A 24,767-nucleotide genomic window follows, 5' to 3' on the forward strand; every position below is an offset into this window, starting at 1 on the left:
CTTATGTTTTGTCCCCCTCCCTGTTTTCATATTATTTTTGCTTCCCTTCCCTTACGTTCATCTGTTCTGTGTCTTAAAGTCCTCATATGAGTGAAGTCATATGATATTTGTCTTTATCTGACTAATTTCGCTTAGCATAATACCCTCCAGTTCCATCCACGTAGTTGCAAATGGCAAGATTTCATTCTTTTTGATTGCCGAGTAATACTCCATTGTATATATATACCACATCCTCTTTATCCATTCATCCATCAATGGACATTTGGGCTCTTTCCATACTTTGGCTATTGTTGATAGTGCTGCTATAAACATGGGGGTGCATGTGCCCCTTTGAAACATCACACCAGTATCCCTTGGATAAATACCTAGTAGTGCAATTGCTGGATCGTAGGGTAGTCTATTTTTAATTTTTTGAGGAACCTCCATACTGTTTTCCAGAGTGGCTGTACCAGTTTGCATTCCTACCAGCAGTGCAAAAGAGGTCCTCTTTCTCCGCATCCTCGCCAACATCTGTTGTTGCCTGAGTTGTTAATGTAAGCCATTCTGACAGGTGTGAGGTGGTATCTCATTGTGGTTTTGATTTGTATTTCCCTGATGAGGAGTGACGTTGAGCATCTTTTCATGTGTTGGTTGGCCATCTGGATGTCTTCTTTGGAGAAGTGTCTATTCATGTCTTGTGCCCATTTCTTCCCTGGATTGTTTGGGTTTTGGGTGTTGAGTTTGATGAGTTCTTTATAGATTTTGGATACTAACCCTTTATCTGACATGTCATTTGCAAATATCTTCTCCCATTCTGTCGGTTGCCTTTTAGTTTTGCTGATTGTTTCCTTCGCTCTGCAGAAGCTTTTTATTTTGATGAAGTCCCAATAGTTCATTTTGGCTTTTGTCTCCCTTGCCTCCAGATGTGTTGAGTAAGAAGTTGCTGCGGCCAAGGTCAAACAGGTTTTTGCCTGCTTTCTCCTCTAGGATTTTGATGGCTTCCTGTCTTACGTTTAGGTCTTTCATCCATTTTGAGTTTATTTTTGTGTATGGTGTAAGAAAGTGGTCCAGGTTCATTTTTCTGCATGTCGCTGTCCAGTTTTCCCAGCACCACTTGCTGAAGAGACTGTCTTTATTCCATCGGATATTCTTTCCTGCTTTGTCAAAGAGTAGTTGGCCATACATTGTGGGTCCATTTCTGAGTGTTTGGCTATTCTCCAAAACAATTTCTAGATTGAAATTAGTGATGAGGATACAGGGCTAGACAAAAATAATCTTTACATAAGGAGAACATGGATTTTTATCCCTTATACATATCATACATATTAGGAGAAAATAAAAAAGCATAGCATGGTATTATAGCACATTCCCATTAGGAAAAAGATTATGCTGTGAATCTCAGTGCTGAAAAACAAGGGCAGGTGTATGACTAGGCTGTCTGTCTTTGACCAGTGAGTAGAGGGATGATGGTGGGGTCACTAGCAGGACTGGCTCTGAGGAATGGAGGGCTGAGTGGACACCATATTGGAGCCATGCTTAGGGGTCTTTAGACATATGAACTGACATGGGGAATAGCTAAGCAACCCAAAGCAACGATTCATGGCTGGAGAACAGGTTGGGTGTGGTTAAAGGACCTGACCCTGGAATCTGGAAGGCCGCAGAAGGAATGTGGTTAAAGGATCCCCAGAACTGGAGGACATAAACAGACGATTAAGGAACAGCAGTGCTTCCAGAGGGTAGAGAAGGATTCAGCAGGGACCTGAAGAGAGACCAGAAAGAAGGAAGGAAGGGAACGTTCCCGAGAAAGGAGCTGTCACAGAAACCAGAGGGAGATCTGGTTAGGAGATCTCCAGTTAGGAGACCAGTTAGGAGAGGAGACAACCTGTCCCCCAGAGACCTGGGAGGGCCCTCCCTTCAGCTGGCATGTCTCCAGAACCTAGGTGGTCCTCCCCATGCAAAGGCTCAGATTTCCCTACAAATCTATTGGATTGATTCGGGACTCCTTTATTCTCAAGGGTTGAATTCATGCAGGAAATCCAGGTTGTGGACTTGAATTCCTTTCCAGGTTGCTCAGAGACGAAGGCACACAGCCTGAGCTTGTCAAAGATTTCAGTAGAACAAAAGGACAAGAGGACCTGGGAAAGAATCGGTGTATGAAAATTAAACGAGACCGTTCTTGGATTACTTAAATAAAGCCTTCCACGTTTTTATTCCATCTGACCACAAACAGTGGAAAACCCAGGTCTCTAGCTGTGAGTGCCATCTTCCCTCTCATCAAGACTTCTGAAAGCCCCTTAGAGGTGAGTGACGTAGTGGTCTGCGGCGGCCAGTCTCTGTCCTCGTGAGTCTGTCCAGAAGAGACATCAGGATAAAGTTCCACCCGGGAGCCCTCCCTGAGCGTGTCCGCTGGCGCGAGATGGGGCCTCACATCCTGCTTAAGCCTCTCAAAGCTTCCCTCCTTGCCCACGGAAGGCTTCTCCCACACGAGCTATTTTCTGGTGGATACGGAGGCTTTCCCCGAGCCCTTGCTCACCCTCCCACACACACACAGCTTCTCTTTGGTATACCCTGGGGTCTGTTGAGGGGTGACGTGTGGCCAAAGCCTTGTCCACACTCCTCGCACGCTCAGGATGTCTCGGAGTGGATTCCCCGGAGAGACCATGAAATGGGGGTTGAGTGGTTTACTGGGGGAATGAAGGCGGGACTGGGCAGAGGAAGCAGCAGCCCTGCGACATGTTTGCAACCAAATCACTCAGTCTGATGGGGGCCTCTGGATCTGAGATGACCCTCTGGGATCGTCCCTACTGGATCAAGCGTTGGAGTTCTGTCGCCCCGTATCAATCGGTCACTGGCCAGGAGCCCCCGCCGTGGGGAGGGTGAAGTTCCCTGTGGCTGCAAGCAAGTCCTAGTGAGGAACTCCTCTGTGCAGCCACCAGGGGCGGTAATCTGACCCCTGAATGGGTCATCTGGACGGAGTTCCCCAGGATCTCCACGTACGGATTACCCTTCCGGTGTGTGAAGAAGGCTGACTGAGCACGAGAGTCTTACACCCCCTGCAAGCACACGGCTCCTCCCCGAAGGTGCCACCTGGTGCCCGCCTGCCTGCTCTTTTCCGAAGGTCTCTGAACACAGGCCGCCTCTCCCAAGTCGGCCGCTGGATGTTCAGTGAATCCGGATTTATCGCTGAAGCCCCACCCGCGCGGTCCCTGCACACACAGCACTTCCCACCTACGTGCATCCTTTTTGTTCGGTGAGGGTTGACTTACAGCTGCCGAGTTGCCCACACTCTGCACAGATAAGCCTCCTCTCCTGAATGTGTCCTTGAAGGCTGTTGAGGACCAACATGCCTCTGAAGCTTTACTCACACTCCGTGCACAGATAGGGATGCCTCCCCATCTGTCTCTCTGGTGCATGATGAGGTTTGACTGATTAATAGAGTCCTGCCCAGGATCCACCCCCCCCCCCCACAGAAGCCTTGTCGCCTCAGCGTATCCTCTGGCGTCTGATAAGATTCAACGTGGGGCACCTGGGGTGGCTCAGTCGGTTAAGCATCTGACTTCGGCTCAGGTCATGATCTCGCGGTTCATGGGTTGGAGCCCTGTGTCAGGCTCTGTGCTGACGGCTCAGAGCCTGGAGCCTGCTTCAGATTCTGTGTCTCCTTCTCTCTCTGTTCCTCCCCTGCTCTCTCTCTCTCTCTCTCTCTCTCTCTCTCTCAAAAATAAATAAAAATTAAAAAAAAATTTTTTTTCACATTTGCCTTATGGCTAAAGCCTCGCCCACACTCCAGGCATGCGTAGTGTTTCTCCCGGGAGCAGGAGCGTGTCCTCTGATGTCTGACGAAGGAGGACTTCTCGCTGAAGGCTCACCCACACTTGCCGCAAACATAAGGCTTCTCCACAGAGTGAATCCACTGATGTCCAATGAGGACTGACTTATTTCTAAAGCTCCCCCCACACTCCCCGCACACATAAAGCTTCTCCCCTGAGCATGTCCGATGGTGTCTGATGAGGGTTGAGTTCACTTTAAAGCCTCACCCGCACTCCCTGCAAACATCGGGTTTCTCCTGGAAGTGGGCCGTCTGCTTTGTAATGAGGTCCGATTTGGGGCTACGGTCTAGTTCACATTCCGTACAGCTGGCTGCTCCAGATCTTGTGGCTTTTTTCACTCCTTTGTCTGTTTGCACACGGGCTAGGGCTGAGGGGGGCCCTCTCTCGACCCGCCACGTTGCCTTCTCTAGTTCTTGCGGAGCGTCCTCGGGGCGGGATGGGGAATGCGCCCAAAGTCTCCGTCTCCTCTGTCCTTGCACACCAGGGAGGCCACCTTGCCTCCCATGACCTTCTGTGTCTCCAGTGCAAAAGCTCTGAGCAGAATACTGCTGCTCTTGATGCCCTGGGCCAGGACCCCCTGGATGGGAGTGATGCCCTACACAGAAGCCCAGAAAGATCTGAGGCACATGTTGGCTGAGAAGTTGCCGGCAGGAGACGGCTAGAAGGCAGGAGGCATGGGGGTAGATTTCTGCCTTTGGTTCTGGTGAAGAGAGTTTTTCAGTTAGAGAAGCCCTCAGTGGGGCCGCTGGGCTGCTTTGCCTTATCCTAGGACAGCGCGTCTTATGGCCACATCTATAATTAGTAATAAACATACAGCACAATTTGTTCCTCACCAGTAATCCTTCACAGTCCATTTCCGCACATTCCATTTTCTACTGCAATCTGCAAAGTCGGGCAAAATCATCTTCTACACGTGAGCGTAGGAACCTTGCGAGTAGCCACTGTGTGCTATAAGCAGCTTCAATTACCCTTAGCCTTTCCTTTCTACTAAATAAGCCATCGGCACTCACAGTGATACGTACTGTCCACAGTTCAGTTCTGCTTGGACGTAGCAAGTCTCTGTGACCTATGTGGACACCTTCATGAGTTTTCTTATTATAAAACAAGACTGATACACATAAAAAGCCACGGGGTCTGGGGCGCCTGGGTGGCCCAGTTGGTTAAGCAGCCAACTTCGGCTCAGGTCGTGATCTTGCAGTTCACGAGTTCGAGCCCCACGAAACCTGGCTTTCTGGGCTCTCTGGAGAGTCTACAAACTAAGAATGGCTCAGAAATTGTTAAATAGTTGGGGAAAAGTCAAAAGAATAATAATATTTCATGACACATAAACCTGATATGAAATTCGGAATTCAGGGTCCGCAAATAAAGTCTTATTGGAACACAGCCTCGCTCATTCATTTACATGCTGTCTGCATTTAGCACTGCAAGGGAAGACCTGGGAACAGCCACAGACAGACCATACAGTTACTATGTGGCCCTTTTACAGAAAAAGCCGGCCAACTCCTGATCCAGGGGAATGTCCTAATTGAAAGTGTTTACCAATCTAGGTTTAAACAACCAATGTAAGTTTTTAAATAAGTGAAAACGCAAAAAACAGGACTTATGAAACCCCCAAAGCCATACAAACTGACACGTAATTGTCCCTTCCACTGCAGAAGGCACCTCTCTCTTCTCTCCCCCTCGCGGACTGTGTCTCCAGTCTCACTGGCCTCCTGGCGGGCTCCTCATGGCCACAGGCACAGCCCTTCCTAAAGGTCTTAGCACCGAGTCCCTGCCCCTGAAATGCTCTTCCCCCACATCCCCAGAGTTCTAACTCCCTCACCACGTTATATTTTGGGTCCCATGGTCCCTCCTCATTGATTCCAAATCCCCAACTGCAAAAGTCAGCCAGCCACCCTCTCGCACTCCATACTCCTTTATCCTGCTCTGGTTTATTATGATTTTATACTATGTAGCGTTTATCACTTTCCAACCTACCATGTTGTGATATTCCTGGGTATGAAGCTTATGGTTTATTGCCTGTCTCCACACCCTAGAAAGTAAAGATCAGAAGGCGGTTACTAGTAAAGACTAGGAAGGGATTACTATTTTGTTACTTACGTGTTCTAAGTGTCTGGAACATTTTCTGGCACGTAGTAGGTAGCCAATAAATCTCTACAATTTTTTTTAATGTTTATTTTTGAAAAAGAGAGCACAAGCGGGAGAGTGGCAGAGAGAGAGGGAGACACAGACTCTGAAGCAGGCTCCAGGCCCTGAGCTGTCAGCACAGACAGAGCCCAATGCAAGGCTGGAACTCAGGAACAGGGAGATTATGACCCGAACCAAAGTCAGACGCCCAACTGACTGAGCCACCAAGGCGTCCCAAATCTCGGCAATATAAATAAAGGAAAGAACACAGCCTCGCCCAACAGAGCAGATTCCTGTAATTCTCCAGCATCACTTCTTTGTGTAGGTTCCTCTGCTCAGAGCTCAGTCCCTTCCATTCTGAATCTGCGAAGACCACAGCCACATCCTGGAATGTAAGCGGCACCTACAAATAAGCAGTAAGTTAACGGACAGCAAATCCCCATCCATTTTCTTTTTTTTTTTTTAATGTTTATTTATTTTTGAGACAGGGAGAGACAGAGCATGAACGGGGGAGGGGCAGAGAGAGGGAGACACAGAATCGGAAACAGGCTCCAGGCTCTGAGCCGTCAGCACAGAGCCCGACGCGGGGCTCGAACTCACGGACCGCGAGATCGTGACCTGGGCCGAAGTCGGCCACTTAACCGACTGAGCCACCCAGGCGCCCCAACCACCCATTTTCTCAGAGTGGGAGGTGTTATCTGGTGGCCCTGGAGAGCCCGGATATGTGAGAAATTGATCTAGTTCTCTGAAAGCACACGGTTCTCCCTATAAAGCTCTTCTAGGCATTCCTAGGCTTTGTGTTAACATCTGAGGGACGCACAGCTGATGCATGAAACACACTTCTGGCCCTCAGACGCTTGGGATTTCCTCGCGGAAATGATCGGTGACTCGACCTGCAAACCTCAAGCAGTGCCGGGGAAAGTGACCTTGAGGATCATTCTGGGGGAATTCTGAGGTGGAAGCATGGGGCCTGGGCTGAAGAAGGAAAGAAGCACGGGGCTTGTGCTGGGCATCAGGGGATGATGAAGATTTAGCGGAGAAAACGGAACAATCTTCAGCTATAGAGAAAAGCGGGAGTGAACAGACGGGGACCACAGTGAGAATGTTTGAGGGATGCAGGTCACTAAGTGGGATCTGTAAAAAGCTGTCTTTGCCTGCTATTTTAAAAATAAAGTCCTGGGGCGCCTGGGTGGCTCAGTCGGTTAAGCAGTTAAGCATCTGACTCTTGATTCTGGCTCAGGTCATGATCTCATGGTTCTTGAGCTCCAGCCCCAGGTCTGGCTCTATGCTAATAGCACAGAGACTGCTTGGGATTCTCTCTCTCTCTCTCTCTCTCTCTCTCTCTCTCTCTTTCTGCCCCTCCCCCGTGCCCACTCTCTCTCCCTCTCTCTCAAAATAAGCCCCTAATGCTTCACTCATCACGTAGCGCAGTATGTCACATATGCAAAACAGCTGGCAAGGGGAATGGCAGGGATCGTCAAGGAAAGGGGCACTTACAGATCATTTCATCTCTTTCAAAAATCTGACGCTTTATCAAGATATAATTCAAAATGCACGGCTTCCTAAAACTCACCCCTTCCTTTCAAGTACAGGCACCCCTTGCTTTGCACGGTTCCGATGTGCACAAATCGGAGTCGCCACGGTTTAGCTGAATAACACCAGACCCCGACCACAAGGGTTCAAACGTCAGTTACTGCGATATGGCGACCGCAAGCGCGAGCTCTGCCGCTAGCTCTCCAGTCCGCCAATCACTATGTAAGCGACAGATGGCGTCGTGACCAGTAACCAATCACAGCACTTCTGGGGAAGGCTCCCTTCCCGCAGCTCCCCTTTGCTAGAAGGCCACCGTCTATGTGCTGGCCTATTTCTGTACGCTCTTCTGTGCCACTGGTCTACCCGTCTGTCTTTATGCCAATCCCCTGCTGCCTTAATGACACTGGCACCATGACAGATCTTTCTCCAGCTTTGGTTCTTCTTCAAGAATACCCTGGCTAGTTGGGGCCTTTGCGTATGAAAACAAGCTGCAGTGCAAAAGGAGGTACGAATCTTACCACAAACGAATCCCAGACACAAGGTTGAATAAAAGAAGCCAAACGCGGAAGAGTGCGGACGATGTGATGACATTCATTAAAAACCAAATAGGAAGCGTAATCTGTGATGCTAGGGGTCAGGATAGAGTTACCCTCGGGGGAGACCGGAGGACTGGAAGGCTTACACGCCTGTAATGCTCACAAGTGGCAGTGTTCTGCATCTCGATCTGGTCCCATGGCTGTGTTCGCTTTCGGAAAATCAGAGTACGTTTTTTTTTTTTTTTAATGTTTTTTTTTTTTTTTCAACGTTTATTTATTTTTGGGACAGAGAGAGACAGAGCATGAACGGGGGAGGGGCAGAGAGAGAGGGAGACACAGAATCCGAAACAGGCTCCAGGCTCCGAGCCATCAGCCCAGAGCCCGACGCGGGGCTCGAACTCACGGACCGCAAGATCGCGACCTGGCTGAAGTCGGACGCTTAACCGACTGCGCCACCCAGGCGCCCCATGGAGTACGTTTTTTTAATGTTTATTTGTTTTTGAGAGAGAGAGCGCAAGCAGGGGAGGGGCGGGGGGGGGGGGGGGGGGGGGGAGGGACAGCGGCTCTGAAGCGGGCTCTGCGCTGACTGTGGAGAACCTGAAGCGGGTTTGAACTCACAAACCGTGAGATCATGACCTGAGCCCACGTCAGATGCTCAACCGACTGAGCCACTGAGGCGCCCTGAGTACATTTTTGAACTACGCACTGTGTTAACTATGACACTTCCATCAAATTTCAAACAAACAGAAGAAACACCTTGCCCGGGCCGGGCGAGAGAGTTCGTGCTTTCCTGACATTTAAATTGCTTCTTTCCCAGAAAACTGCTGACGACAGCATTCCATATGCGTCGTTCGTCAAATAATTACAGACCCGTTCCTGAGGGCTGGAAAATATGCTCCCACATTTTTTAGATTGGGATTTATGTTGCAGCAAGAAGGCTATTCAACACATTAGAAGATATAGGAGCTTAGGAGTCAAGGAAAACCGGGTTTAAATCCTGGCTCCACCGTGTGGTAGAGGAGTGTGGCCAGGTACCAGTCACACGCCCCTCCAGGCCAGACTTTCTCCTTCTGAAATAAATTGTATTACCACCACCACCACCACCACCCTTTTACAGCTCTTATTAAGAATTACTGAGCCTGGGTGGCTCAGTCGGCTAAGCGTCCAACTTCGGCTCAGGTCATGATCTCACGGCTCGTGAGTTCAAGCCCCACCTCGGGCTCTGTGCTGCCAGCTCGGAGCCTGGAGCCTGCTTCGGATTCTGTGTCCCTCTCTCGCTCTCCCCCTCCTCGCTCATGCTCTCTCTCCCCCTCTCTCTAAGAATAAATAAAACATTAAAAAAAATTTTTTTTAAAGAATTATGGAAGAAATGTTATCGTGTCCAAGACTTGTCTCTAAAATAATCCAATGAGGGAAGTGAGGGATCGAAATGGCATAAGACTGGCCATTATAGGTGACTACTGAAGCTGTATTGACGGGACCTGAGGCCTTATTACAACTTTGCTCCTACTTCTCTGTATGTTCCAAAACTTCAGCGATAACAAGGTAGAAAGATGTCCAGGGCACGATAGCATTAGATAGGGTGGATATGGGGTCAAACTTGACAGTACACTTAGAATGTTCAATACTCGGTTTTTCAAAAATACCCCGCGTGTTGAAAAGTCTCCTGAACCCTTAATATTAATCTTGGATACATTTTTCAACAAAGACAATCAAACACAGCAACACAGCCCCTCATTGTGAAGTGAGTCAGTGTCTGACGCAGGCATGGACGACCGCCTTTCCCCTTTTCACGAGAGAGAATAGATGCTGTTCTCTGGGAAACAAGCCAGCATTTCGGGGAGGGCGGTGGGGAAGTAACCCACCTCCCCAGCATTTGGGGCTTGTCCTCTTTCTCAGAGCCGGTCAGTAGCACAAGAAGGCAGCCCCGGGGAAAGGGGCAGCAGCAGCTGTGGGGCGCCAGGCGGCCCATGGGCATTTCCAAGGCAGCGACTCCAGGCCCCGCAGGGAGGAAGGAGCCCCTGGGCGCACCTGTGGTCACTGGGGCGCTCTTGCTGAACCCGAGCTCGCTTCCCCCCACCACGGTGCCTCTCCAGACCCACCAGCTCTCACCTTCTGCTGTATGATTTTGGTCTGTGTCTTCATGGCCTCAAGTGCCTTCCCTGCCCTCCAGAGGCAACACCTGCCCCCCGGTCCTGCTCGCAGTGGGCAGAAGGATCAGGCAATGCCGGGGCCCCACGGATAGCCCGGAGTCTGCCTTGAAACTCTGCCAGAGGGCCGGGGAGAAGTTACTTTGTCTCAACTTCTGCTGTCTGGGGTGACTTCTCAGAGCCTTACTTGTGAAAGCCCGTCTTGCTTCCACGAAGCCAGGACGTGTGCGATGGAAAAGTCACTCAACGTTGCCGGGAGCTGTACCGTGGGCCCTGAGCCCATGCCTCCTGGACAGGGGCCCTGTCCTCTCACGTCTCCTCATTCAACATGGCGCCTCGGGCTTCAGGACTTACTCGGATTCCTTTACTTCACCCCTTTCCAGCCTCTACGCCCTCAAGTCTGTCCCCCGCCCCTCTTCCTCAGCTGTCAAAATATACAATTCCTATCCACCCTCACGCTGCGGATTCAAACTCCATGTCTCTGCTCCCTGGAGCGTGAGTCAGAGTGAAGACGTGGCATAATGCCTGTGGATAAAGAGGCACAGAATGTCTCCTCCCAGACCAATCTGGGCATGCAGAACTCAGCTCCCGCCTCCCTTGGCCCTGGTTCCAGCTGTGTTGAATCCCACGTCCCTGAACTCTTGAGGGCTCGGGGTCTCAACTGAGTTCTTCCTCTTTAGGTCATGCTCCAGGCCTCACGGTGACTCTGTGAAGGTAGCCCCCACCTTCCTTATCACCTGGCCTTATCAGAACGGTGCATCTGTGTCTCCAGATGAACCCAAGAGGAGATCCTCCATTCATGCGGTCCCAAAGGAGGCAGGTGGCGTCGAAGCTAAACTACCATCAGAAGCAACTCGGACGGCCCGCCCAGGATCTCAGCCCCGAGGACTGTGGTCGCCCTGTTGCCAGTACTCTTTGGAGGCTGGCCAGGTCCCCCTTAGGATTCATCCCTTAATTCCATAGGCAGAGACTCACTCCCTCTTCTGTCCAACCTGGGCATCTCACCTTCTTCACACCACGTTGCAAAGTTTCTATTTATTTGACTACCTTCACTAGATTCTGAGCCTCTTGTAAGAAGAAACATATCTCAGTCATTTTGCTAATCCTAGGGACTAGGATAAAAGAGGCCTTTATGGTGGATTTTTACCACTGTTCCCAATTATTTATTTCTCTATACAAAGACGGCCCCTCCCTGCCCCTGACATCAGGCTTGGCCTTGTGACTTGCCTTGGATGATGAAATGTGACTGAAGGCCGCCGTGCCACTTCTAAGCACTGCCTGATTCCACCATCGCTCACGTTCTGAAAGAAGCATGCCCCCAGAAGGGGCTTTGGTTTCTACTGTAAAAGATCACGGTACAGAGCCAAAGCCGACCTACGAAGGAAGAGGAATTAGACTGGGGTTAAGGTCAGATAGCTGGGTGGGCCACGGAGAGTTGGGGGTCACGTGTCACTGCAGCACAGCTTGGCCTAAGCTGATAGAGCCCTCTGCTCCTAGTAATACCAACATCTATAAAACGAGTACTGTCCAGAGCTCACGAATCCTTACAACGTAGCCAAGAGGAAGGCACTGCTATTCTTTCCATCTCACAGAGGGGCAAGCTAAGGCACTCAGAGGTCAGTTGATGTGTCCTTAAGATCATAGCTACCAAGCATCAGGGCCAAGCCTAGAATCCAGAATTCTCATCCCAAAACCCGTTCCTTTCAGCGTTGCTACGGCAATGCCCAGTGAACAAAGGACTAAATGAAAACGCTGAGAGCAAGCGTATGTCCACAGGGTTCTGAGTTCGCCCTGAAGGAGACAGGACCCTCACAGCAAAAGGGAGGAGGGGTCAGGAAGGGCCAAGTTACTCTGGAGTGACAAATGCTTCCCCCCAGATCTCCGTGGCTTAGAGTTATGAAGTTTCTTTCTCACTCCGGCTCTGTGTCCATCATGTGTCATCTGCAACTGTGCTCAAAGCCATCTTCAGTCCAGGACCACGGCTGCCGGGACCGCCTCTGTTTGGAAAACGGTCAGTAGGAATGATAGAGGGAAATGTCAGATAGAGAACCGTACTCACGCTCTCACCAACTCTACCCAAAGTGACACCTCGGATATAGCTCATTAGCAAATCGAGACACATGGTCACTTCTGAGTTCAATCGGGCAGGGAGAGACCACATAGGAGGGATGTCAGGATGTCCGGGAGACGTTGACATGGCATTCCACTATAGGGTCAAAAGGCCATAAATTGATTGTCCGCCTCCCCCAGGCCCCACTGTGATTGGCAGTTCAGTGTGCTGGGATCTGTGGCTGTGCCCAGGCTGTAAGACTAAAGGCACGGTTCCTTACACCTGCCACACCATTAAGAACAAGCAGGGATGCCGACCAGGAGAACAGGGCTCTGTCACAGAAGACCTACAGCCGTGAACATTATGCTGCCACTCAGAGCGTAAGGCAGAGGGGGCCCAGCCAGCCAAGAAGGGGCTCTGCAGGGAAGGGGGCAGCGCGGCCAAGAGAGAGAAGGAGAGAAGAGAAAGGAAAAGACTAGGAGAAATGGGGGGTTTCCTAGAAGAACAGAAATTGCCCAAAATCGAGTCCAAAAAAAAAAAAAAAAAAAAAGCAACCAATTATTAACCGAAAAAGAAAAGCAAAGGGCAAAGGTCTCTCCCAAAGGCACGGGCCTCAGACCATTTTATTGGCCAATTCCAGCAACACTTCGAGGAATAGGTCACTCTGTAATAAAGCTTAAGTGCCCCAAAGCATTAAAACCAGCTTCCTAGCTCATTCATCAAGGACACCAAGAGCAAGCAAGGACCCTACAGAAGAAAGAAAACCAGGGGTCAATGCCACTTATACAACGAGGTGCAAAAGTTCTAAATAAAACGTTGGCGAACTGGATCCAGCTGTGCCTTCAAGACATAAGACTACATCGTCACCCAGTAGACTTTATCCCAGGAAGGGACAGGACGGTGTAGTGTCAGAAAACCTACTAGGTGAGGAAAACTTCCTTCTTTTAGTAAGCTGATCGTGTCTGTGTGTCTGTGTGTACGGGTGTGCATTGTATAAATATGTGGTAAAATATTTCTACCTGAGACTCTTCCTGCTAACATACGACCCAGTTGTCAACATTTTGCTCTACTGGCTCTTTCACATCTATCCATCCATACTGGCGAGTACGTGGACATTCAGAACAGCAAACTCTTCAACTTTTCTGCATGCCTGTAAAACGTCAGAAGAAAACGTTGGGGGCAGATGGGATCCAAAGAGACTTCCATATTCACACGATCTATGAACGAGTGTAAAACACCAACTTCAATCTGCACACTGCTATTTCCCAGAGAAACCAATTTAACATTGTCTTGTTCTCCCAACGGTGAAGAAATGCATCTCTTACGCCATCGTAAGAGACCTCAAGGGTGAGACGCTACGGCTAGAAAGAAAGTGCGATGTGAAACCTGCAGAAAACACTGTCAGCACGACTTGGGTCCTAAAATGCTACGTCTCAACAACACCTCAGGACGGGATCTTGTGTCAGCGACGTTCGATTGTAACAGGTGTCCCTGAGATGGAAACTGCTACAGTTTTGTTTTGTTTTGTTTTGTTTTTAATTTTTTTCAACGTTTACTTATTTTTGGGACAGAGAGAGACAGAGCATGAACAGGGGAGGGGCAGAGAGAGAGGGAAACACAGAATCGGAAACAGGCTCCAGGCTCTGAGCCGTCAGCCCAGAGCCCGACGCGGGTCTCGAACTCACGGACCGCGAGATCGTGACCTGGCTGAAGTCGGACGCTTAACCGACTGTGCCACCCAGGCGCCCCGCTACAGTTTTTTTTGTACACTGCAACCAAATTCACCACACACTGTCTTCTATTTGCCAAGTCCACTGTGACCAATCTATTCCCTTATAAAAAATATGAACACATGAAGGGCATAATCTTCCTCAGGCTCCTGTGGAATTACGGAAGAGACGGCTTTAAGGGATCTACATTTCCCACTAACCATTTGATTTGATACAACACAAGAACATTCCAACTTGCTCTGCCTTCTTGGTCAGCACTTTTTTCTCGGGATCTCTCCAGCTATTATTTATTTGTTCCAAAGCCGGTAACGACGATGTTTCAAGTACACTGACCCTGTGTTGGTCTGGTGGCAATTCAAACTGGGTAACCGCAGAAAGCTTAGCCTAGGGACTAGTTACGGAGGTGTGAGCAGAGTTAGGGGAAAACAAACAGATGCTATAGCACCACGGATGCTTACGAGAGCCGAGGGTCTCGACCAACGCCAGGTCTAAAGGTGGAGGGAGCGGTTACCAGGTTCAGGAGCTAGAGTCATGGAGAGAGGGTTGCTTGGCAGAAGTTTTGGCTTTCGGCAGAGGTACACCATTAACCCCTGGTGACCCAGTAGGGAGGGAGCCATTGGAATAAAATACACAGAAGCAACAGAGGTTAGCAAAGCTATCTGAACCAAATCTTCTGAAGCAAATGAGTAATTATGGGATATGCTAATTCCATCAACCCCCGTGGACTAGAAAATCTAGAATTTTGGTATAGAAGTAAGGAGACACAAATGTGATACTCGAAGGGTTAGGTAACATCCCAGGAATCCTGAATTTGGATCAGGAATATCAGTGTGAAGAATGAGGTCCTTCTTAGCTCTGTCCCCTGCCAAAGGCTACAGTGACCAATTCAACTGCAGCGCCCATCCCTGATTTCCAGACTGTGGCCTTTTTTTTTTTTTTAAGTTTATTTATTTATTTTTGAGAGAAGAGGGTGCAAGTGGGACAGGAGCAGAGAGAGGGAGAGAGAATCTCAAGCAGGCTCTGCACTGTCTGTTAGCACGTGGAGCCCAAAGTAGGGCTCGAATTCACTGTGAGATCACGGCCTGAGCCAAAATCAAGAATCAGATGCTTAGGATGCCTGGGTGGCCCAGCCGGTTGAGCATCCGACTTCGGCTCAGGTCATGATCTTGCAGTTCGTGAGTTCGAGCCCTGCGTCGGGCTCTGTGCTGACATCTCAGAGCCTGGAGCCTCCTTCAGATTCTGTGTCTGCCTCTCTCTCTGCCCCTCCCCTGCTCACGCTCTGTCTCTCTCTTTCTCTCTCTCAAAAATAATAAATAAACATTAAATTAAAAAAAAAAAGAGTCTGATGTTTAACTAACTGAGCCACCAAGATACCCCCAGACTGTGGTCTTGACTTACTATTTCCCATTAAAAGGAATACGTGCTTCCAGAAAAAAGAAAATGGCTTGTGCCTGATTTGTTGCAGGAAATGTACAAGATGAGCCTGAAATATCCTGACATACCAGAAAGCAAGGATTCACAAAGACTCTTTAGAATCATATCACTCTGACTTCGTGGTTAATTAGATAAGGCTGCCAATGGCCAGAGATGGGACAATGTTAGTTTCAACAAGAATATGACTTGCAATAGATTGAAACCCATCAGATGTGTTTAAACCTACGAGTTTAGAATATTTTTTAAAATAAAGGTCAACTTCTAATAACAGGTAACCAATTCACTTTCTTGAAAACTCGTTAAATGGAAGACTGAAGCATTTAATCTCCTTCCCGATATGAATCGTGCCTCTGGGCAATCAAATAGTAGATGAGGGGAAGTGTCTCCTTATAATATTATTCCAGCGAAGACCATTTAGCATATCACCATTTTACATTCCTCAGTGAATGAACACATCTAGGCATTACGAGTCAAGAACGGCTAACATCAAAGAAAACCAAAAGCAGATGTTATATGCATCCTGATAAAAGCATACATCACTTAGATTCTTTTCAAAGGGATTGAACCTAAGTGTGATGAAACTCCACACCAAATGTGGGGGAAATACAAAGGAATACCTTTATCGGCAATGAGAATATATCAGCAAAATCCAGCCTGCAGGAAGCTCCACATATCAAACGGTCTTGGTCCTTCAACAGATAAACTGGCAGGAAAGGAAGAGGATGAAAGAACCTATAAATTTTAATTTTTTTAATGTGTTATATATTTTTGAGAAACATAGAGAGGCAGAGACAGAGAGAATGAGCAGGGGAGGGGCAGACAGACAGGGAGACCCAGAATCGGAAGCAGGCTCCAGGCTCTGAGCTGCCAGCACAGAGCCTGATGCGGGGCTTGGACCCACGAACTGTGAGCTCACGACCTGAGCCAAAGTGGGACGCTTATCCAACTGAGCCACCCAGGTGCCCCAAGAATCTATAAATTTTAAAAGACACATTTTAAAAATCACTATTAGATTTTTTTTTTTTTTTAAGATAAAAAAGCTAGGGTACCTCAGTTGGTTGAGAGTCCAACTCTTGTTCAGCTCAGGTCATGATCCCAGGGTCATGAGATCGAGCCCCATGTTGGGCTTCGCGCTGAGTGTGGAGCCTGCTTAAGATCCTCTCCCTCGGGGTGCCTGGGTGGCTCAGTCGGTTGAGCGTCCGACTTCAGCTCAGGTCATGATCTCACGGTTTGTGAGTTCGAGCCCCATGTCGGGCTCTGTGCTGACAGCTTGGAGCCTGGAGCCGTCTTCGGATTCTGTGTCTCCCTCTCTCTCTCTGCTCGTACTCTGCCTCTCTCTTTTGCTCTCAAAAATAAAGAAAATGTTAAAAAAAATTCTCTCTCTTTGCTCCTCTCCCCCACTCCCGCACTCCATCTCTCTTTAAATAAATCAGTAACTATAAAAATAGCAAAATAAAAGGTAAAAAAGCTAACCTATGAAGTTTAGAGATGCTTACTCAGGTGACGGACCTTAGTGACACTCAGGGAAAGGTTGCTTTTGTTTTGTTTTGTTTTGTTTTAATTTTTTTTAATGTTTATTTATTTTTGAGACAGAGAGAAACAGAGCATGAGCAGGGAAGGGGCAGAGAGAGAGGGAGACACAGAATGTGAAGCAGGCTCCAGGATCTGAGCTGTCAGCACAGAGCCCGACGCGGGGCTCGAACTCACGAACTGTGAGATCATGACCTGAGCCGAAGTTGAACGCTTAACCAACTGAGCCACCCAGGCGCCCCAGAAAGGTTGCTTTTGAAGGGAGGGACTAAGTTGTGACTGGGGACCATCCGGGGAGACCAACAAAGCACTACTTTTTGACCTGGGTGTTCACTTCCTGTTCGTTCTACACTATCCCTTCTGTGTGCTTTACTTCCTGTGTTGTATTTTATAATAAAAATGAAATTCTACAATGAATTCTACAATTCATTTTATAATAAAAATGAAATTCTAGGGGCGCCTGGGTGGCGCAGTCGGTTAAGCGTCCGACTTCAGCCAGGTCACGATCTCGCGGTCCATGAGTTTGAGCCCCGCGTCGGGCTCTGGGCTGATGGCTCAGAGCCTGGAGCCTGTTTCCGATTCTGTGTCTCCCTCTCTCTCTGCCCCTCCCCCGTTCATGCTCTGTCTCTCTCTGTCCCAAAAATAAATAAACGTTGAAAAAAAAAATTAAAAAAAAAAAAAATGAAATTCTACAAAATAAAACCCGTGTTAAGTGCAGCAACAGACAGTAAGTGGAACAGAATAGAGAGCCCACACATTCTTGGGGTTTTAGGTAATACAGCCTCTCAACACAGCCAGGAAAGGATGGCCTCTGCGTGAAAGAGTTCAGACAAGCCGCTGTCAGATTGGAAGTTAGATTCCTCGCTCACACCTTGCATAAAAATAAATTCCAAGTAGTGTGAGAGCTAAAGATTAGAAAGAAACAAAAATACAGACATTTAGAAACATACAGGGGAACATACAGAGGCCCTTGGGGAAAGACAGATCTTTTAAAAAAAAAAAAATCCAGAAGCCATTAAGGAAGAGGTGAATACATATCAATTAGTACATATCAATTAAATAGTGCTGTTTAGGGGTGCCTGGGTGGCTCAGTCTGTTAAGCGTCCAACTGCGGCTCAGGTCATGATCTCGCGGTCCGTGAGTTCGAGCCCCGCGTCGGGCTCTGTGCTGACAGCTCAGAGCCTGGAGCCTGTTTCAGATTCTGTGTCTCCCTCTCTCTCTCTGCCCCTCCCCTGTTCATACTCTGTCTCTCTCTGTCTCAAAAATAAATAAACGTTAAAAAAAATTTTTTTAAAAATACTGCCGTTTAACCAAAGACACCTCTAGGAAACGTGGGGAGGGCATAAACATGTATGTGTGTATTTAATCTCCGATTGTCTTTACATTAAAAAAAAAATGCCAGAAGAATACACAGAAAGTTAACAAAACTGATTACCTATGGGAAATAAATCTGTCTTGAAAGTGTCCTAGAATCCAAAAAACAAAACAAAACAAAAACAAAAACAAAAAAAAACTTCAATAGTTGAATTTAAATTTAGCAAGGTGGCAGGACTTAAAGGGTCAATATACAAACACCAATTGTCCTTTTATAAATACTAACAGAAATAGTTGGAAACTTACCTTTTAAAAAACATTTCCAGGGGCGCCTGGGTGGCTCAGTCGGTTGAGCGTCCGACTTCGGCTCAGGTCACGATCTCACAGTCTGTGAGTTCGAGCCCCGCATCGGGCTCTGTGCTGATGGCTCAGAGCCTGGAGCCTGCTTCCGATTCTGTGTCTCCCTCTCTCTCTGCCCCTTCCCTGCTCATGCTCTGTCTCTCTCTGTCTCAAAAATAAATGAAAACATTAAGAAAAAAAAATTTTTGAAAACATTTCCAAATGCATCCCGGACACAGACGCGTGGGAATAAATGTACAGAGAAATGTTGCTGGGACAAGGATGGTGGTAATCTGGTCCGGGGTAATATTCTCTGTAAAGGCTCCTGCCCTTAAATCAGTCCTGGATCCTAGGGGACCGAGCAAGGCATCTGAGCCTCAAATGGGACACTGTAGGACACAAGATGTCAGAATAGGCAAAGGAAACCGGCCCATGATGCGGAGCTCGGAAGACACTGTAGGAAGGTAAAGGGTGAGTGGTACACAGCCGAAAGTGGGCCGTCAGGAGCCCAGAAGCCCTCTCTTTCTCTACCAGTCCTCCCTGGGCAAGAAGGGATACAGCAGGCGGCAAGGATGAAAGAAGCAGGGTGAGAGCCTCAGTTCTGTCTCCCAGCACCCAGATACCCGGCTAGAAATCCCCAAGTTTCAGTGAGGAGTGCTCCTCTTCCTTTCAAGGCAAAAGAAAAAGAAAGCCTCAGATCTGCCAGAGAAGAACGTGGACAGCTTCTGAGGGACAGAGTCGGGTGTGGGCATCACTACACAACCTGCCCTGATAGGCTCTCATTAAATAGGGAACTGAGGGGCGCCTGGGTGGCGCAGTCGGTTGAGCGTCCGACTTCGGCTCAGGTCACGATCTCGCGGTCCGTGAGTTCGAGCCCCGCGTCGGGCTCTGGGCTGACGGCTCGGAGCCTGGAGCCTGTTTCCGATTCTGTGTCTCCCTCTCTCTCTGCCCCTCCCCCATTCATGCTCTGTCTCTCTCTGTCCCAAAAATAAATAAACGTTAAAAAAAATTTTTTTTAAATAAATAAATAGGGAACTGATCCTTTTTCTACCTATGGGCCTCAAGGTGTAATATTATTATGAATAGTTAACGTTTACATAAGCTAGGTCTTGGGATAAACTGAGGCGGTTATAAATCTCACTCAAGCTGACAAAGCTACAAAATCCCTAGATTTGAACTCTAGCTGCAGAGTGCCAAGGCAGTTGGGTCAGTGGTCATGTCTAGTGGTCAAGCCCTGTGGGGTGTGACAGTTCCCAAAGTGTATCCACACATAGGGTCGAGGGGATGTATGTGAAATAAGACTGGCTGCCAATTAATAAATGTTGAATATAATGATAGGTCCATGGCGGGGGGGAGGGGTCCACTGTACTATTCTACTGGTAGGTTTACAATTTGTCCTTGCCAAAAAAATTAAAAATAAAATTAAAGTCCTGACACCTGGGCCCCATAGGATGCCAGAGGAGATTTGGATAATCGCCCAACAGCCCTCAAAGGTTCCCACTAAGTTCCAGGCAACAGGTTTGACCCCCAAGCACAAGAGAGAAGCAGACAAGGGGGAATCAGCCAAACTGGCCACCCACATTACAAACAAACCCGAGATCCCTGCCACAAAGCAGAATGCCTAGACAAACCTTGGGACCACAGGTCCCAGAGCAGCAGACCTACCCTTAGTCAAAAAGCTGCTTAGATGTAAGCCCCAGCGATGCAGTCCACCATCACTGATAGACGTGTGTCCCAGGCCAAAACCTGCCCCACCCCCTAAAAACCCAGGGACTCTAGACACTCCCCCATAACTCCCTAAGTATATCTATTATACCGACATCAAGCTCACCTCCCCCCATCCCCAACAAACCGACGCACAGTGAGGCCTGAGAAGTTCCACAAACACCCTGATTATGGGCCCCGAATAGTATAGAAGCCCTCTTCGGCCCCACCAAAAACCACCAACCAAGCCAAAGCTTGACATTCTCTATCAGTCCCGGGTTTCCACAACTACACCAAAACGCAGGACCCAAGTAAGTGCTTCCCCACCAAAACACACCCGAGCACATATGGCCCTAGGCGAGCCTCCACCGCCCCCCCCCCCCAGGGGATGTTTGTTATTTGGCCCTGGCTGAACTCATCCCCACACCCAAATAAACTCAGAGGATGCACGCTGGAGCTCCCCCCATTCGTAAATTGTTTGGCTCTGAATATATCCACCCCCTTCAAAAATGAAAAGTTGTGGAGTTCCATGTCACTCGTCCCAGTCGGGAAAGGAGGTTCCGCGCAGCGCCCAGCAACTCAGGGATTCAGGGCTGGCTGAGCGTCACCCTACTCCCCTGCCCCAAATGCGCCCCCCCCCCCACACCTCCTAACATTGAACCCCCCAACCCGCGGGCCTGAGCCGCCGCACTCCCCATTCTAGACTTGTCCCAGACCCTAGGCCCTCCCTGTCCCCATTTGGAAGGATCTCTCGGGGCCAAGGACGGGGGCCGGCTCCGGTCACCGGGGCCGGCGGGACCGTCCAGCCAGCCCTCGGCCCCGGCCGGTCTTCGCCAAAACTACACTTCCCAGAATCCCCGCAGGCGCCGCCCCCCGTGGGGGCCAACGCAGCAGCTTCTGGTTCCCGCGGTTGATTCACTAGGACAATGGCTATTGCAACGACAGCCTACGCATAAAATACCCGGGCGTGAAACAGGCACTGGCTTCTGTGCAAAATCGCTCCTCCTCTGCCCCTTCTCCGGAGAAACTACACTCCCCAGAAGCTACTGCGGCAGCTCTGTACACGACTTCCCGATCCAGATCCTCGGTGGGAGGGCGGGGGGTCTTCGCCTCTCGAGGCATTTTGGTTTGGCTACCGGCCCGGGTTTTTGCATTTCAGCTTTGTTTGCTTTCCTCCCGGGACAGAGCTGAACTCCCTAGCCTTAGGCTCTGTGACATACACACCACCCTCTGTGAGCGCCGTCAAATGTAACAAATGGTATAGCCACTTTGGAAGACAGCCGCCAGTTGTTTATAAAACTAAACATACTCTTAACCATATGATCCAGCAAATGTGGTCCTTGGTGATGTGATGTGGACCTGGAGCGAGCTGTCAAGAAAGAATTCTTGAGAGGTTTGGGGTGCAAAAAAGTGCTTTCATTATAGCACAGGGACACAACCCACGGGCTGAAAGCGCTGCACTGTGCTTGTGAGGAGGGATTGATTGTATAGTTTTAAGTTGGGGGGTGGGGAGAGATAAAGGAAGTCTCTATAGAGATTTCCATTTGTTAAAGAAGACTTACAGGATCCTGGAGGTCCAGAGAATGCCAAGCTAAGTTTGCTTGTTACTTCTAGCAAAGCATGAAAGGAGGCAGTTGTGAGCTCCTTGAGGAATGCCATACTTTGCCTGTCTCGGGTATTTATCGATGGGCTGGAAGTCGTAAGGAAATTTAATTTTATCTACATTTCTTTCGCCTTCGTTCTCCTCATCGGTTGTGACACTTACAAAAATGAGCTCAGAATCACATATCAATTTTCAATAGATTTTCAAATGTAGTCAAAAGCACTCAAAAGATTTCTTATTGTGACGCGGAGGAATTCGAATAAGCCAAAGCAGGATTTGTATCAACAACCCCATAATCACACACTATGTTAAAAAATCCTTTTCGTTGAGAGTTCAAGTGCACCAAGAGTCTAAGAGTATTTGTGAAATCAGCTCAGAATCACTTATTATTCTCCAAGGAACATTCAAAAGTATTCCAAAAGACAGAAGTATTCAAAAGCACTGAAACTCCTTTTTTTTTTTTTCTTGTTAAAATTAACATAACTAGATAAATAGTGACAACTTCAGACACGTGTATCTTCTGGAGCCTCTCTTTTACATTCTCTAGTTTTCTAATCATATCTAGTTATGTAGTTCTGGATTATCTTGTTATCTCTACTAGTGCTAGCTCTTACTAGTTATATTAACAAGGAATAAATTATGTTTAAGAGGAATATATGATTCAGAGGTTCTTTGCTGAACCTGTTGCTTTGACTTTGACCATAGATATGGATTTCAACTTTAGATTGTGAGGGTCAATATGAGGGTGAGAGGCAGGGTCAGGGTGGTAGGGTCAGAGTGAGCATTACACAGTCAGGAAGATGATCCATATGGGTCATGGTGAGGATCAGAGTAAGCGTAAGTGTCAAGGGTCAGTGGTCCTGTTAGGGGGCAGGGAGAGTCAGACTCAGGGTATTTTAAGGGTCAAGGTCAGAGTCAGAATGAGGGTAAGTGTACAAGTGTGAAGGTGATGGAGTGAGGATGTGGGTCAGGGTGAATGAGGGTGAGAGTTACAGTGAGGGTCAGGGATAGGGTTTGGGAAAGAGTCAGACTGACTGTTTGGTTCAGGTCAGAATCAAGATGAGGATGAAGGTCAGGGTCATGGAGAGGTTACGGGTATGGTTTAGGGTGAAGGTGAGGTCAGAGTGAGGTCCAGGGTCATTGTTAGAGTCAGGCTGGGGTGGGGGGCAGGGTCAGTGTTTGACTTAGGATAAGGTAGATCACAACAAGGGTCAGGGCCAGAGGGAGAACGGAAGCAGAGTGTGAGGGTCAATGTCAGGACTCTCAACGGGGAGAGTGAGATCAAGGTCAATGTCAGGATAAACACCTGTTTGAAGAATAAATTTAGAATGAGGATGAGTAAGAAGGGGAGGTGAGGGTCTTGTTTAGAGTCCAAGACAAGGCCAAGATGAAGCTGAGGGTCAGGGTGAGAATGAGTGTGAAAGTCAAAGTCAAGTGTGAGTCAGGTCCCAGTATGAGGCTTAGGGACAGATTTAGGGGGAGAGTCAGGATCAGGGTCATGGTGATGTTCAGAATCAAAGTGAGAGGGGGCAGATGAGTAGGAGGTTCAGGGTCAGGATGAATATGGTAGTGAGATTGAGTCTGAGCATATCATTCATGATCAGCGTTAGTGTCATGGTCAAGGTCATAGTTAGGGTTAGGATGAGAATGACAGTCAGGGTCAAAAAGAGTCTGGTTCAGTGTGCAACTCGGGGTCAGGGTCTGGGTCTAAACATGCTCTAACTCACAATAAGAAATTTCATTTGAAATATTACTGGACCTGAACCTGGACCTTAATTGAAAGTGTGGTTTCCTGCCTGTTTTCAATTATTCTGCTTATTTTATATCAATTTTATCTAAATCATCATAGGAAGTTAGCTTAGATAGGAATGCACTCAGGTTCAGGAAGGGAGATGTAGCCTCTGGGTCATCAGGTCACCGCTGCGGCCAAAACTGAGACTCAGCCTCTGCAAGGGGAAACGTGGACCTAGCCAGCCAGGGCATGTGGTGGGGATTCTGCCTCTGTATGGAAAAGTAGGATCTTAGCCTCTGTTATGGGGAGCTGGATCTTAACTCCTCAAATGGAAGATGGAGACTTAGCTCCTGGAGCCAAAATCTGGACTGTCTCTGGAGGGGAAAGCAAGGACATAGCTGCTGGTGGTCTCACACAAAACCGTTTATTTCTGGAGAAAAGAGAGGCCTTTATGCCAGACCTGAAGAGCCCCTCCCCGTGAGTGAGAGAAGCAGGAAATTTTAAGCTTGTTTGCACATGTAAAGTTTACAAAGTACTTATGAAGCTTACAAGATTTGTTTGAAATGAATGAGTGGTTTCAAGCTTGATTTCACATAAACTCTTAGCTACACTCTAAGTTACTCTAAGAATGTCCTTTTAAGAATGCTCGAGTGGCTCTCGTGTTAATATCAACTGTTACATTTGAATTCTCTTTAAGGGGCAATAAGAAGTTTCATTTGAAATGAATGAGTGATTTGGAACTTGATTTCACTGAAAGTGCTTAGAATTGAATATATTTACTCTAATTCCTTCTAACAAGGTAGATTAAGGAATAATGACATATTTCCTAATACCGCTTCCACTTATCTAAATTGGTTTTAACTCATTTTTATTTGCTTTCACACCGTTAGAAGTTTCCTTAGAGGGGAATGTCTGATTCTGAGCTTGTTTACAGAAAAACTGCTTGTTTGTACACATAGTTTAGTTTCATCTTTATTTTCACTAACTCAACATGTTACTTTTGATTTACTTTACCTGTAAATGTGTGATGTGACACTGTTTTTACTTAACCTACTTAATTTGCTCTAATTTGCCCTAAGAACTTTTGAGGTGATGGTGTGTTTCTGAGTTTATGTGCACATCAAAAATTCTTACATAGCACTTTAAAGCTTGTACATTTGGAGCGCCTGGGTGGCTCAG

The 24,767-nt window shown here is 48.0% G+C and overlaps 1 long non-coding RNA gene and 1 other non-coding gene across 4 annotated transcripts; both read right to left on the minus strand.

Annotated features, from left to right (window-relative positions):
• Window positions 1-6,208: 6,208 nt before the first annotated feature.
• On the minus strand, window positions 6,209-7,978 carry LOC105260424. The gene is made up of 2 exons (XR_002154621.2): window positions 7,507-7,978; window positions 6,209-6,336 (listed from the first exon to the last, which is right to left on the minus strand). It is a non-coding gene; the product is annotated as an uncharacterized LOC105260424 (transcript).
• A 3,402-nt stretch (window positions 7,979-11,380) lies between these two features.
• LOC102901908 lies at window positions 11,381-18,583 on the minus strand. Of its 3 annotated transcripts, none has more exons than XR_002154614.2 (4): window positions 18,517-18,573; window positions 15,984-16,069; window positions 13,222-13,352; window positions 11,381-11,526 (listed from the first exon to the last, which is right to left on the minus strand). It is a non-coding gene; the product is annotated as an uncharacterized LOC102901908 (long non-coding RNA). The 3 variants fall into 3 exon arrangements; XR_002154613.2 differs by lacking the exon at window positions 18,517-18,573 and adding an exon at window positions 16,416-16,475; XR_002154618.2 differs by lacking the exon at window positions 15,984-16,069 and having other exon boundaries at window positions 18,517-18,583.
• Between the last annotated feature and the right edge of the window lie 6,184 nt (window positions 18,584-24,767).

This window comes from Felis catus, chromosome A3 (assembly GCF_018350175.1).
Source record: "Felis catus isolate Fca126 chromosome A3, F.catus_Fca126_mat1.0, whole genome shotgun sequence".
In the NCBI taxonomy this organism is placed as follows: Eukaryota; Metazoa; Chordata; class Mammalia; order Carnivora; family Felidae; genus Felis; species Felis catus.